The following is a 14,588-nucleotide window of genomic DNA, read 5'->3' as shown; positions in this document are numbered from 1 at the left end:
CCCAAACCACCCCAGTCCCAGTGCAACTGGAAAGCATCAGGAGCTCCGAGAGCTGAGTTGCTCTGTGTAATTCGATCTCTAGGGACCGAGGAACCAGGATTTCTCAGGGACTCCTCCGCGGCCACTGGCCAGAGCTCAACTGCAGGCAGCTGCAGCTGCGACCCCCCTTTGCGGCCGCGGACTCCTGGTGTCACTGCTCCCATTCCCCCCTCGCCGGCCCCCCTCCCCTCCCCCCAACCCTCCTCCCCCTTCCCTCGGAAGCGCTGAGTAAGCCCGGGGCCGGGAGGATAGGGAGTAGGCGCTGCAGCAGCGGAGCTGGGGGGGTATGTCGGGATCCAGCTACAAGTGCCCCGAAGCTACAGCCGCCCCTACGAGGTGAGGGGGCCCCAAGGCTGGCCCGGGGTGGCAGCTGAGGTCCTTTGAAGAGAGGTTGGAGGGCTCGAGTGCGCATTTAGATGGGGATGGTGGGGATGGTGGCGGGTGGACGGATCAGGTTCCCAGGTAGGGGGCTACCCACACAGAGATCTCTAAGCACCTTGTTGGTCTGAGAAGAGGGAGAAGTGAATCCAAATTCTCCTTCACTTCCTCCCCTAAGAAGACATCGGGCTGGGGCTTGGCTACTGCTCAGCTGGGAGGAAGAAAGGGGAAGACTTTCGAAGACTAGGTGGATCAGGTAACCACTTGCGGGCGATGGGTGCGCGGGGCTTTTGGAAAGTGGGGGCCCTGGTCTCCGGAAGAAGACAGGCGGACGCAAGAAGGGGCAACTTTCCCTGGCCGTTCTCCGGCGACTTGGCCCACCAGCAGGCAGACAGAGAGGGGTCCTGGGTTTCAGGCGCGGGTGTTTTCCTCCTTCGGGCTGCTGGATTCGGCCCCGCAGTGCTCTGCGGCTTGTGGCGGCAGCCTCGTAGCCAACTTGCGCTCCCCAGAAAGAAGCGCAGCGAGAAGGTGGATTGGACCGTCGGCTTCCCATTGACCTAGATTTCTGCCAGCACGGTATTGTATCCAGAAGCAGGAACCGGTGCCCGGTTTCACTAGAAATCAGACCAAACAGACTTTGCTAGCAGCGATTGCGAAGTCGGGAAAGGCAGGCACCCTTCTTGGCTGACTCCTTTGCATTCTCACGGGGCTCGTACGTAGTCTGGGCTTAGAGATCCTTGTTGATCTCCCCGTTTCCTGAATTTCCAAATGCAAATCTCATTTCCTCTGGGTTCTTTCTTTTTCGTAGTTGTGTCTTTTTCACTAGAGGAAAAGTTAATTTTTTCTTGTAAAAGAAGTATTGGAGCTATATTAAAATTTTTAGACTTTGAAAGGTTTCATGCTTCCTTGACTGAGCTTAATTCAAAGGACAGCAATTGCTCTAGGACAGTGACCAAAAAGATGTTTCCGATTTTTTCAGAAAGATTATAACTAAGATACTGCCAACGTGGTAATAAATGACATTGCCTCTCAGGTCTCATAGAATATTTGGTCTTGCAGTTGTTTGATGAATTTATCATATGCTATTGTATATTGTGGAACCTGCATTTGAGTCTTAACTCTGTGATAAAATGTAAGCTCCATGAAGGCAAGAACTGTCTTAATCTATCTCCCCAGCACCTGCCGTTGACTTTTAGTTTTTGTTGAATAAGCTCGTGCATGGATGTATGAATAATATTTGCAGTAGGTCATGTAGGGCACACAGTTTCCCTAAGTACTGGGAGTTGTTAGTCCCTGATTTTCACAATTTGAAATTTAAAAGTAAAAAAAAATTCCTTGTAACTTGAATTTCAGAGCTAAGTGGCACAGTCGATAAGAGTGTGTCCAGCGTGGAGTCAAGAAAGATTCATCTTCCTTTGTTCAAATTTGGCCTCAGACTTTAGCTCTGGGACCCCTGACAAGTCACTTAACCCTGTTTTGCTTCAGTTCCTCCTCTGTAAAATGAACTGGAGAAAGAAATGGCAAACCACCTCAGTGTCTTTGCCAAGAAAACCCCAAATGGGGTCATGGAGAGTCAGACAACAACAATTTGGGTAATCAAAAAATAGTAAGATTTTAGGTTTAGAGCTGGAAGGGACTTTACAAGACATTGAACCGTTTTACAGCTGGGGAAACTGAGGTTATTTGAAGATTATCTCTCATTCAGTTACTTATCTAAGAGTAGAGAAAAGGAATAAGTGGTAGAACCTGGGACTTGAACTTTCCTTGTGATACCACATTTATCAACTTGCCTAGCTAGAATACTTTGGTAAAACAATTGTATTTTGAGTAGAATAAAGGACCAGCCTTATTCTACACCATATATACACATAAATTAATGGTTTTCCCTGGGCCATTTAAGTCAGATACAGAATGTATACTACAATATGGGATGGTTAGTTTTTGAGTTTGCAAATTGTCAGAATGAGAAAGATACCATTTGCCTGTGCTACACTTTGTTTTTCAACAACAACAAACTATCACACCAGAAATAGCTTCTTCACTTACAGTAGTTACTGGTGAAGGAAGATTGCTGCCAATGGCACATCAGTTCTTTGCCACTACAAAAAGTTACTATAAACATTTTAAACATATTTTCCCTTTTTCTTTGATGTCCTTAGGGTATAGTCGTAGTAGTGGTATTTCTGGGTCAAAGGGTATCTGTACATAATTTAGGAACTTTTGGAGCATAACTCCTAATTGCTTGATGACATGACCAATTCACAGCTCTACCAAATAGTGTATTATTGTTGTGCCTGTTTTTCCACAGCCCCTCTGACATTTGCCATTTCCCTTTTTTCACCAATTCTGACAACTTCATAGATGTGAGGTGAACCTTCAAAATTGCTTTTATTTTAATTTCTTTAATTATTAGTGATTCAAAGCAATTTAAAAAAATGACTATAGCTAGGTTGGATTTCTTGTTTTGAGAACTTGGTCTTATCAATTGGGAAATGTTTTTGGTTGACTTAGAGCTGATGGTAGAATACTTGAATTTCAAAGAGTAGAAGTGAATTCCCCCAAACCACAGTTCATAATCTCATAAGATAAAGAGTTGGAAAGGACTTTAGTAGTCATTTAGTCCAGTCCTTCATTTTACAGATGGGAAAACAGGTCCAGATAGACTGATGATTTACCCAGAGTCTCATTTAGTAGGTAACTTAGGTAGGATTTGAACCCACCTTCTCTGACTCCAAATCTAGACTTCTTTTCACTATGCTGCCTTAGTCACATAGGTAGATTGTGACAAAACTGGTTCTAGAATTTAGGAAACCCAAGTTCCTTGCCCAAAGCTCTAGCTATCATATAGCACTTCCCTATTTGTAGCCAAAGTACAGAATCTTAAGATTTCAAAGTTGAAAAAGACGTTAGAAAACATCTAGTTCATCCTTCTGCCTAACATTATTGAGAAAAATTATCCAAATTCATACCTTTAGTTCATATATTATCCTATTTTTTCTTTTGGGAGTAGGGTGAGAGGAGGGAGTCATCTGGTCTTATTATTACAATGGCATAGGAAACTACCTTTAAGAATGTAAATCAGCAACTCTTCTGAAACTTACAGTCTTAGAGAGTGGTCTAGGGTTAAATCTGAGAGGTTAAGTGATCTACATGAAGTCACAGGTGTCAGAGGTGGGATTGAAGACTTCCAGGGTTAGTTCCCTATCCACTACTCTCCAGTCTTTTGAACCTCCTCTATGAAGGTTGAAATACTGATAATAATGATTTGCATGAGAGGAGGGAGGATCCATGCCACTGAATACCCCAAGCAAATGAAATAGTGGTACCAAAAACGAAAACCAAAACCAAAAAAAGATTGTAATGTTTAATTTTATCATTTGATTATTTTTTGCAGTTCACACAGTCAATGAAATAACATTTCCTTTAGACTAGAACTAGTGAGTAAGCTAGAATTAGCCAGTTAGTAAGATAGAATCAAATGAAGTGGGGGAGAAGTGTGGTTTTCTCCACAATATTCTGCCATGTCAATCTCCTAGTGCCCTTGGTTACTTATATTATAAATTTATTAGTTGGAAATACCTAGACCATTATTTACAAAGCTGTTTTTCAGTTTGCATTTGCTTTAGTTTCTGTATTTTCTTCTGTTTATCCTATTAATCTTAGACCTAAGTTGTCACTGTTATTTTATTGATGGATCTATTAGGAATTATTTTTGTCAGCTACTTCCAACTTTGGCATTTTCTCAGTAATCTTTACTTAAAACTGCATGCTTCAAAAATGGCCTGGCATGCAAGCTGGGACATGTTTATTGTGTGCTTTTTTTTTTTAAGAAAGGATTATCAAAATGTGCTTGGCTGTTTTTCAGTCACCTTCAGCCAAAAAAAGGTATTTAGTCCAATCTAGTGGAATGTTGATGCATTCTTTACCTTTAGCTAAGCACTTTGTATTTAATACAAGTTTGAAGTCTAGGGTGCTAGGATTTAGAGAAGAAAAAATCTTTAGATTGCCAATCTAGTCAAAACTCTTTATTTTACTGTTGCAGAAACTGGGGCCCAAATCCTATTGTAAAGTACTTCTGAAAATATTCTAAAACTACCCCAGTTCAGTGCTAGTGGCAGGTTATATTTCATATAATATATGTATTTTTATTTTATATGCTTAAGACTTGCTCATAAAAGTAGTTTAGTTTAATACAGGAAACTAAAGTCAGTCATCAAAAGACTGGATGATTCAAGAATACTTTCCTTCAGTCTGTCTTTTCCTATGGTTTGCATCAAGGGAAACCAGAAATTCTGTTTTGGGGTCTATTTGGTGTTCTGTATGATTGTGAATAGGTGAAAACTAGTAAACTCAAGGAAATAATATGAAACTCTTAGAAATTACAATAATTATAGTAGCTGACATTTATATTGTGCTTTAAGGTTTCTAAAGCATTTTGCACACACATACACAAAACCTTACTTCATCTTCACAATGACTCTAGGGGATAGATGATATAAACAGATAGGGAGAGAGAGAAAGAAAGAGAAAAGAGAGAGAGAGAGAGAGAGAGAGAGAGAGAGAGAGAGAGAGAGAGAAAGAGAGAGAGAGAGAGAGAAAGAAAGAGAGATAGACTGGAAGTATTATCACCTCCATTTTACATGAAGAAACTGAGGCTGAGAGGAGTTAAATTCATTACCCTTGGTGACACAGTTATTAAATATTGTTTCTTTCTTTCTTTAAAGCAATTGGGGTTAAGTAACTTGATCAAGGTTACACGGCCATGTGTTTCTGGGTGGGTGCTAAATATCTGAGCCCGGATTCAATCCCAGGTCATCCCAACTCTGGGGCCAGTGCTCTTACTCACTGCGCCGCCGGCTACCCCTATAAATATTGTTTCTTTTAACTCCCAGGTTCTCCAGTGTCTCAAAATAAATTACCACCATCTGCTGAATCCAAATGAGATCAATTGCTCAGTTGCCTAGGCATCTAGGAGAGAGGAGTTTTTTCTCCCTTTATGCTCTTTCTCCATTGGGGATTCTATCCACCAGCCAGGCTTATACCTAGATGAATTGCTGTATCTATCTCCATATTGGTGATAAAGTGTGGTACAAGGATAAAAGTGGGCAGCTAGGTGGCACAGTGGATAGAACACTGGACTTGGAGTTAGAAAGAGGCATCTTCATGAGTTCCAATCCAGCCTCAGAAACTTACTGTGTGACCCTCAGCAAGTCACTTAACCCTGTTTGTTTCAGTTTCCTCATCTGCAAAATGAGCTGGAGAAGAAAATGGCAAACCACTCCAGTATCAAAGAGTTAGATATGACTAGAATGACTTAATAGCCTTGAAAAGGGATAAAGATATCCATTTCTCCAGTTAACTTTACCATCTTTATGATGACCAGGAGATATGACAGAATGTTCCCTGTAGGGGGAAGAAAGAACAAGATCTGGTATTTGTGTGCACTCATGCAGTACTAATAGTCACTATATTGAATGTACAAAAGACACAAGCCCATAAATTTCAAATCTTAATTCTGAAGAAAGGGGTATCTGCTTATCATATTGAATATTTCAACATTATAATTACTTGCCTTAGAATCTGATAGATTTTAAGTTCCTTCTAGGCATTTTTAAGCAAGTTACTGTTTTTTTTAACTCCTGCACTTCATTCCAGCCACAAAACAGTTGAACATATACCTGCCTACTTGCATAAACTCTGGTTCCAATTGATGGTTTTTGTCAATCTCCATGGTAGGGTAGGTGAACTGATTTGCCTGAGAAAATGCACAGCTGCATGAGTGACCCCATTCCAGCCCAGTTGAATAATTTGATTTAGTAATTTCATCTCTTTGAAGCTGTGGTTTCAAAAATAAACAGGGCAGAGGACATAATAGGAGCTGCTTTAAAAAAAAAGGTAAATCCTTTTAAAGGAAGAAGTCAATGACTTCTCCAGTTTTGAAAGACAAGTCAGTCAAGCAAGTGGGTATCAGTTGTCTTAGCTATTATCAGATGGTCAGCTTGTAAGAAATTTCTGGCACCATATTGAACAGAGACTGAGTTCAAGAGTGGGATGCATTTGCTATAAGACTGTGTAGTACCAAAGCTTAGTTCAGACTGATACCAAACCAGTTGAAAGGTGAAAAATTGCTCAACTAATAGAGCTATTTGATTATATCCTGACTATTGGATTTTTTTCTAACTGATTTGACTGAATGGTGCTGTGGAGACATAAATTTGGTTGATTTAGTGGGAAAAAATTAGGGGAAAAATCAAATAAACTAAACAAATTATTCCTCCTACTCCAAATCTTTCAGTTTATTGTTATAACTGTACTATAAAGCACTCATATCTGAATACTTGGAAATATACCATTGTTTGAATAGATATTTGAATTAAAATTCAAATATCCAATGGGATCTCGCATACAGCTTTAACAAATGCTTGTTGAATGGAATTATAATGATGTTTGACTTTTTCACTTTTCTCTTCCAATTATGGGAAGATGCGAAAAATTCAGGCAACTCATTAATTTGAAGGATTATTTTTTTACTAAATTAATGGAAGTCACATTTATATAATGTTAATGAAATCTAGTCAAGCCAACTAGAAGAGTCAGTTAATTTGCATTTTGGTATCGCTAACTACATGATCAATTAACATTCCATAGGTACAGTCTATGTCAACCTGTTACCAAATGAGTTGATGTTTTTTCTTTTTAATCTTTAACCATTTGGTTGTCCATATTGGTAAGTTCTTGTTCTTCATATATTTTCTGTTATTGATAAAGTAGTCAACCTTTCTGCTTGAAAGAAAAACACTAATCTTGATTCTTAGATTTTTCCAAGATATTTTAAAGCATTTACAACCATTTGCGTTCAATTGTACAAGCATTCAGGGCAGCTAGATGGTACAGTGGATAGAATGCTAGGCCTGGAGTCAGAAGACCCCTTTTCCTGAATACAAGTCTGGCCTCAGACTGTTATGACTGTATCACACTGGGCAAGTAAGTCACTTAACTAATCAGTGTCCTTATCTATAAAATGAACTGCAGAAGGAAATGGCGGATCACTCTAGTATCTTTGCCGAGAACACCCAAATGGGGTCACAAAGAGTCAGACATGATTGAAAAACAACTGAACGGACGATAAAAAGTAAGAGAATTCATTACTTCTGATTTCATCAGTGTGGGTGGGTCTGTCTCCCATCAGTGATTATAACATCTCCACATCTTTATCAGTTTTTAACTTTGTGGTCTTATTCAGTTCATTCATTCATTTGGTCAGCAAATATTATAAAGTGCTTCTACATATTAAGGCATGGTCCTAGGCACCATAGATGTAAAGACAAAAATGAAGAGTAGTCATTGCCTTCAGGAACCTACATCCTACTGGGAGAGGTGCAATATATAAACAGGTAAGTATATATTTAATAGTTTGAAGAGAGAAAGAGCCCTAACAACTAGGCTTAGATGGGAAAAGACTTCCTGTGGAACATGGTGCTGGGGTTGATAGGGTGGAGGGTGAGGAAGCTGAGCATTCTAAGAGGCAGAAATGAGGAGTGAGTGCATTCCTGGCTTGAGGGACAGCCTTGTAAGAGGCACTGAAGTAGGAGATGCAGTTTAGGTATATCTAGTAAGCCAGTTTGACTACAATTTAAATTCTGGCAAGGGCAATCATGTGAGTCAAATCTGACAAGGTAGCTATGGTCAGACTGTGAATTGTTAGAGCTAAAAAAATTTCATTTCCTGGTGCTTGGGCCTCTGCTAGCATATGTTTTAAAAAAGGTGGAAGTTTAAAATGTTTTGACTTAGTATTTGACTTTCACACGAGAAAGAAATATGATTTGAGTGGTGTACCTATGTGACAGAATGATTCATTTGACTTTTGTTTTTCATACCTGGCTTTCATTTGAAAAGCCCCCCAAATACATATACTATTTCATTATTACTTTCTCTTACACACTCTATGACCCAGCCAAAGTTGCTGTTTCCCATATGCAACTGTCAATTGGAAGCCTCTCTATCTTTTCATACTCCTTTCCTTGGCCTGGATGACTCTCCCTCCCTAATGCTGCCTTTGGAATCCCTAGCTCCTTTCAAGATAGTTCAGGTGTTCCCTCCTCCCTCCCTCACCTCCCCACATGAAACTTCTGCATTGCCTTCAGTTACTAGAATTTTCTCTTCTACCAATATTTGTCACTACTTATCTGTGTACATCTTGTATCCTCCCAAAAGAATATCAACTCCTTGAGGAAAGGGATTCTTTGTATTCCCAAGTGCTTAGCCTTGCTCGTAGTAGGTGCTTGACAAACCCTTATTGAGTTGAATGATCTTGTATTTTTGAAAGTGTAATAACCAAATCAGATCAATCATGTGGTCATTGGGCAATGATCTTCAGTATTTCATCTGATTGACATTGCATTCTCTCTCGTACTTTGAATGTTGTTTACTCCCATCAATTTTTATACAAGTTCAGAAAAATCCTCTCATGGACTATTCCCTTTAGCATTATTTTCTCATCATACTTTAATTGTTGTTTTTGTACAAATCAGCATTTTTGTTGACCTAAACTCTTCCATATTGTTTTAATTTCAAAATACACATTAGAGCTTTGATTGATAGAGCTCATAATTATTCCTAGTTATTACTACACATCCACGTTGAGATTTGATGAGTACTTTTCCCACACTTTTTTTTTACACAGCTCTCATAGGAGTTAGGGAGGGCACAGTGCAGGGCATGGAAACTAGCTGAGAAAGTTTTTCCATGAAGATTCCTCTCTAGAAATTCCATATCCAGCATAAAGCAAAAGAGCTACTTCTCTGTGCAGCAGGGATATAGTAACGGGAGATTTCAGCAGTCAACTGTCCAGTGAGTTTCATTGTTTCAGGAGCAGTTTTTTATTTGTTACAAATCCACACAAAATCAGCTTTTTTTTGTCACATAGAAAAAGCCCATCACCTATGACTGGCTTATTTAGTTGTTAGAGATGGAGTAGTTCACATGAGACTTAGGGTGTGAAAACCTTAGTCTACACTGAAGAGTTAACTTTCCAAATTGCCCCTTTTGCCTGGCTGGATGTTTTAGAAATATGATCAATGGTATGGCCAAGTAAGAGTGTGAGTGGATCAAACAAATTCATTTTTATGGTTAAAAAAATTCAGAATACTGTTGGTGGGCAGTGGTTTCATGCTTAGGAATGAAAGGTAACATGAAACACCAAGAACTATGCTAGATTTAGTGTGGTCTTGTTTAACAGCAAAAGAATGGACCATATAATGGGATTGGGTTCTACTAGTAATTTTGTCTTCCATTTTACCTTCTTCTGTGCTTTAGTTATGTGGGTGGCATGGTTCAACTTTCATATTAATTTTCACCCAAGGCAGGGAAAAAAAACTAAAGAGTAACAGAGATAGAGGGTGTTTCTTCAGGTGGGACTAACAGTGGTCACATTTACATCATACAACCCAGAGTCATAGCTAGTAGTCTTTTCACCTGGGAAAAATAGTTCAGTGAGGAATAGGGTGGGGACAAGGAGTAGAGAAAGTAGTGGTTCAGAGAAGAGTCCATCAAAGATGGGGAGGAGGCTGGGAGTGAGAGAATGGCAGTTCAGGATTCAGAAGACAATGAGACCATGGGTACCTGTTGAACTTTAGGGGGAGGTATACCTAGGAGAAGGAAACTGTATGAACAGGACCTCGGCAGGGGTTGGGGGTGGTAGAACTGGGCTAAGAAAAATTGCCATGCAGCAGGTAGAAAACTAAGCTATAAGGCTTCCAGGTGACTGTATCACAGGGAGAGGAAGTCACCTAGGGAGGAAAGTTTCCCCTAGAAGGACTCCCTCTTCAAATTAGCTTTGGTTACTTTGCCTTAATTATAGCTCTGTTAAAATACAATTGATGATAATGTTCAATTTCCTCACCCACAATTTAGTGTGTGACAGTAGACATCACCATGTGTAATGTAACAGTGCTGAATTCAGAACCAGAGGACCTTAGTTCAAATCTGTCATTTACTTCTGTTATAACCTTGGGAATATCTGTTAACCTCTCTGAGCCTCAATTTCTTCATCTTTAAAATGAAGAAGTTGGTATAAATGACAAGTAAAGACCCTTCCAAATATATGATCCTACCTGTAGCTGTAGATTGAAATTAATTGGAATAGTCAAATTGACCATACATCATGGGCATTCCATATAGATGTGGTACCCAGAAGATCACATACATAATATATCATGGGTTCAATTAATTACATAATACAGAAATCAGTATCTACTTTAGAGATGTAAAGTGTTTAATACTCAGACTAGTGTATTACCAAAGACTAGCTAAACATCTCCAATTTTATTCAGTAACTTTTGCTTAAACTGTAATTTGACAGAACAAAACTCTGTAGCCAGAATCACTGGATCCATCAGCAAGCTCTTAATTGGGACTGTAGGAAGTGGAAATCTGCTTTAATGACGTTTTCTTCTTGTTCTTCTCATGCAAGTGTGTGTGATACAAGCCTCTCTGGGACTTGAAATGGGCTGCTTAAGATCACTAGGTTTCCAGCTGTGTAGTTTTGTCACAGCCCAAGTGAGTGGTGTGGGTCATGGGAGAGGTGCAGAAGACTTCAGTCCGGCACAGTGTAGTTTCGTCATCCTCTGAAGTTAGCTGTATCACAGGGGGCCAGCAATGTTGTTTTTCTATTTTCAGAGCCCAGTATCCATGGGATTGTCTCATTTCCTCATCTCATTGTCTCATTTCTTCTTTTAATTCTGGGTTTGAGTGCCCACTAGACATTTCTAGGGATAAAATATTATTGCTGTTAAATCCTTCTGAAATAAATATATAGAATCTCCCGTGTATGAGAAACCAATTGCCCATAAAGGGATTTACCTCCTGCCATGGGCTTGGCTTCTCAATGACCAGACCCTGGACAACTATCTGACTATCTGAGATAGATGATCTGAAATCATCATTCAAACATCTCTGCTTCAGTAAATCTGACATGACATTTTCTCTAACAAGATGGGAAGGAGAAAATTAGTCCATAACAGAGTCAGAGAAGCACAGAATTTCAGTTGGAAGAAGACCTTAAGGGCCATATACTCCAATCCATATCTGAATAAGAATCAGGGGGTGAATGGGAAAGCAGTTATATTATATGCCAGACACATCATGTAAAATCCTTCCCATGTTATTCTGGAAAAGGTTGAATCACAGAATTTTAAATTCATATGTGATTTCATAGGTCTCTGGGGAAGGAAGGCCAAGGCAGGAAACAGCTCATCACCATGTCTTAGACCACAAAGGAAATCATAAAGACAGCATAGTACTTTATGCTGTGTTTTGGCATAGAGCAATGGGGCCTGTACTTTCCATACCATCCATTGGTGGTGCTAAAATATCTGGTTGGCTGAAAGATGGAAATGATTGGCTTCTGTTTTAAGCATCAAGAATGAAGCTTCTGTATTTCCCAGGGACCAGTATTTCTACATAATAATTTCTAATCCCTCTTCAATTCCAATGATGACAGCATATACCCTGAAAATATAACATAATAGGAATGTCATTCAAGCTTATGTGAATTATTTTGAATGCTATGGCTTTTGTCAAGTCGTTAATTTCATTGGGCTGGAAGGTGGGGATCATTTGTGTTTTTCTATCCCAGAAAACAAGAACTGGTCAATGTCCAGTGGGTAAACAGTTACTTTTTATTGTAATGCCCAAAGAATATAGCTAAGTTTATTTTTTTTTAAAGCAATTGGGGTTAAGTTACTTGCCCAAGGTTACACGGCCAGTTCTTTTTTGTGTGAATGTTAAGTATCTGAGGTCGGAGCTGATCCCGGGTCCTCCCGACTCCAGGGCTGGGGCTCTTACTCATTCTCCACCTAGCCACCCCTATAGTTGTTTCTTGATTCCAGGTGGTAGGAAATCTATGGGTCAGAGAGAGTGAGTATTGGGTCAGTCAAATTTTTTTTTCTAGTTTAAGGAAGGAACAATTAGTGTGAATTAATTGTAGGGATGTTCAAATGTTGTTTTCCCCATTAGAAAGGGAACTCCTTGAGGATAGGGACTTTGTATTTGCCTTTCTCCCTCCCCCCACACCAGTGCTTAGTATAGTGCCTGGCAGATAGTAAGCACTTAATAAATATTTATTTCCACAGCTGACTACTTGAAATTAATCTTCTCTTGGCAAATACATAATCTACAATTTTTCCTTGATCATTTTCTTATTCTAGCTTATCCTGTTTTATCCTTTTAACTCATATGATGTAGTCTTATAGAGTTAACTGGAACTCAGAAAAATTAAATAATTGGTCCATGATCACATACATAGCTATTGAGTGTCAGAGTTTTCTTACTTCAAAATAAAATCAGCTACATGCAAAATCTCAAAGAAAAATGTGAATATGTCTCATGAAAAAAAAAAAACTAAACCCCCAAACTCCTGGAAGAGCTTAAAAAGGATTTTAAAAGCCACATAAGAGAAATACAGGAAAACATTGGAAAAGTAATGATACTGATGTAAGAAAATAATGAAAAAAAGAGTCAACAGTCTTGTAAAAAAGGTACAAAAAATTACTGAAGAAACACTTGAAAAAAGAGTAAAAAAGCTAAAATATGTACAAAAAATTCACTGAAGAGAAGAACTCCTTAAGAAGCAGAATTAAACAATGGAAAAAAGTGTACGAAAATTCACTGAAGAATATAACTTTTTTTTTAAAGCAATGGGGGTTAAGTAACTTGCTCAAGGTTACACAGCCAGTTATTTCTGGGTGTGGTGCTAAGTGTCTGAGCCCAGATTCGATCCCAGGTCATCCCGACTCTGGAGCCAGTGCTCTTACTCACTGTGCTACCTGGCCACCCCCAAGAATATAACTTCTTAAAAAGTAGAATTGGGGGTGGCTAGGTGGCACAGTAAATAGAGCACCAGCCCTGGAGTCAGGAGTTCCTGAGTTCAAATACGGCCTCAGACACTTAACACTTACTAGCTGTGTGACCTTGGGCAAGTCACTTAACCCCAATTGCCCTGCCCACCCCCCTCCAAAAAGCAAAACAAAAAAAACAAACAAAAAAGTGACCAATTCAAAAAGGAGGTACAAAAGCTTAATAAAGAAATAATTCCTTAAATATTAGAATTGGCCAAGTGGAAGCTAATGACTCCATGAGACATGAAGAAATCAAGCCAAACCAAAAGAATTAAAAAAAAAAAACTTGAAGAAAATGTGAAATATCTCATTGGAAGAACAACTAATCAAGAAAATAGATCAAGGAAAGATAACTTAAGAATTATTGGACTACTTGAAAGCCATAATCAAAAAGAATAACTAGACATCATCTTTCAAGAAATTATCAAGGAAATGTGTCCTGATATCCTAGAACCTGAAGGTAAAATAGAAATGGAAAGAATCCATCAACCACCTCCTGAAAGAGATTCCAAAATGAAAACTCCTGGGAGTATTATGGCTAAATTCCAAATCTCCCAGTTCAAAGAGAAAATACTTCAAGCAACCAGAAAGAAGCAATTCAGTCAGGATAACCCAGGATTTAGCAGTTTCTACATTAAAGATTTGGAGGGCTTGGAACATGATATTCTGGAGGGCAAGGGAACTAGGATTACAACCAAGATTCACCTAACCAGCAAAACCGAACATAATACTTCTGGAGGAAAATGACTCTAATGAAATTGAGGACTTTCAAGCATTCCTGATGAAAAGACCAGAGCTGAATAGAAAACTAGACTTTAAAATACAAGACTGAAGAGAAGCATCAAAAGGTAAATGGGAAAGAGAAAACATAAGGAATTCAATAAGGTTAAACTGTTTGCATTTCTATATGGAAAGATGATATTTGTAGCTCCTAAGAACTTGATCATTATTAGGGCAGTTAAAAGTATACATAGACAGAGGGCATGGGTATAAGTTGACTATGTTGGAATGACAAATAAATAAATAAAATTAAAGAGTAAGAAAGATAATTGCACTAGGAGAAGAAGGAAGGGAAAGGTAGAATGTGAAAAATTATAATGGAGGGGAAAATGAGGGTAGGTGGGAAAATTTGATTCTTCCTGTCATTGGAATTGACTCAAAGAGAGAATAACATACATGACACTTTTGAAAAAAGATGGAGAGAGAGAGAGAGAGAGAGAGAGAGAGAGAGAGAGAGAGAGAGAGAGAGAGAGAGAGAGAGAGAGAGAGAGAGAG

General features: G+C 39.0%; 1 protein-coding gene across 4 annotated transcripts in view; it reads left to right on the top strand.

Annotated features, from left to right (window-relative positions):
* Positions 1-236: 236 nt before the first annotated feature.
* Positions 237-14,588, top strand: part of SLC16A12 (solute carrier family 16 member 12) — a 115,763-nt gene continuing 101,411 nt past the window's right edge. For 3 of the 4 annotated variants that reach the window (XM_069099188.1, XM_069099187.1, XM_069099185.1), the window contains exon 1: positions 237-375. The gene's annotated coding sequence lies outside the window, so the exon portion shown is untranslated. Of the gene's footprint in view, positions 376-406; positions 674-14,588 lie in introns of those variants that run through there. The other variant, XM_069099186.1, reaches the window with a different exon arrangement.

The sequence above is a fragment of the Petaurus breviceps genome, unplaced genomic scaffold (genome assembly GCF_028583685.1).
Source record: "Petaurus breviceps papuanus isolate PSGF00001 unplaced genomic scaffold, PetGlider_PUasm1.0 37, whole genome shotgun sequence".
NCBI classification, from domain to species: Eukaryota; Metazoa; Chordata; class Mammalia; order Diprotodontia; family Petauridae; genus Petaurus; species Petaurus breviceps.
Note: the sequence above shows the minus strand (reverse complement) of the source record. Positions and strands in the feature narration are given on the sequence as shown.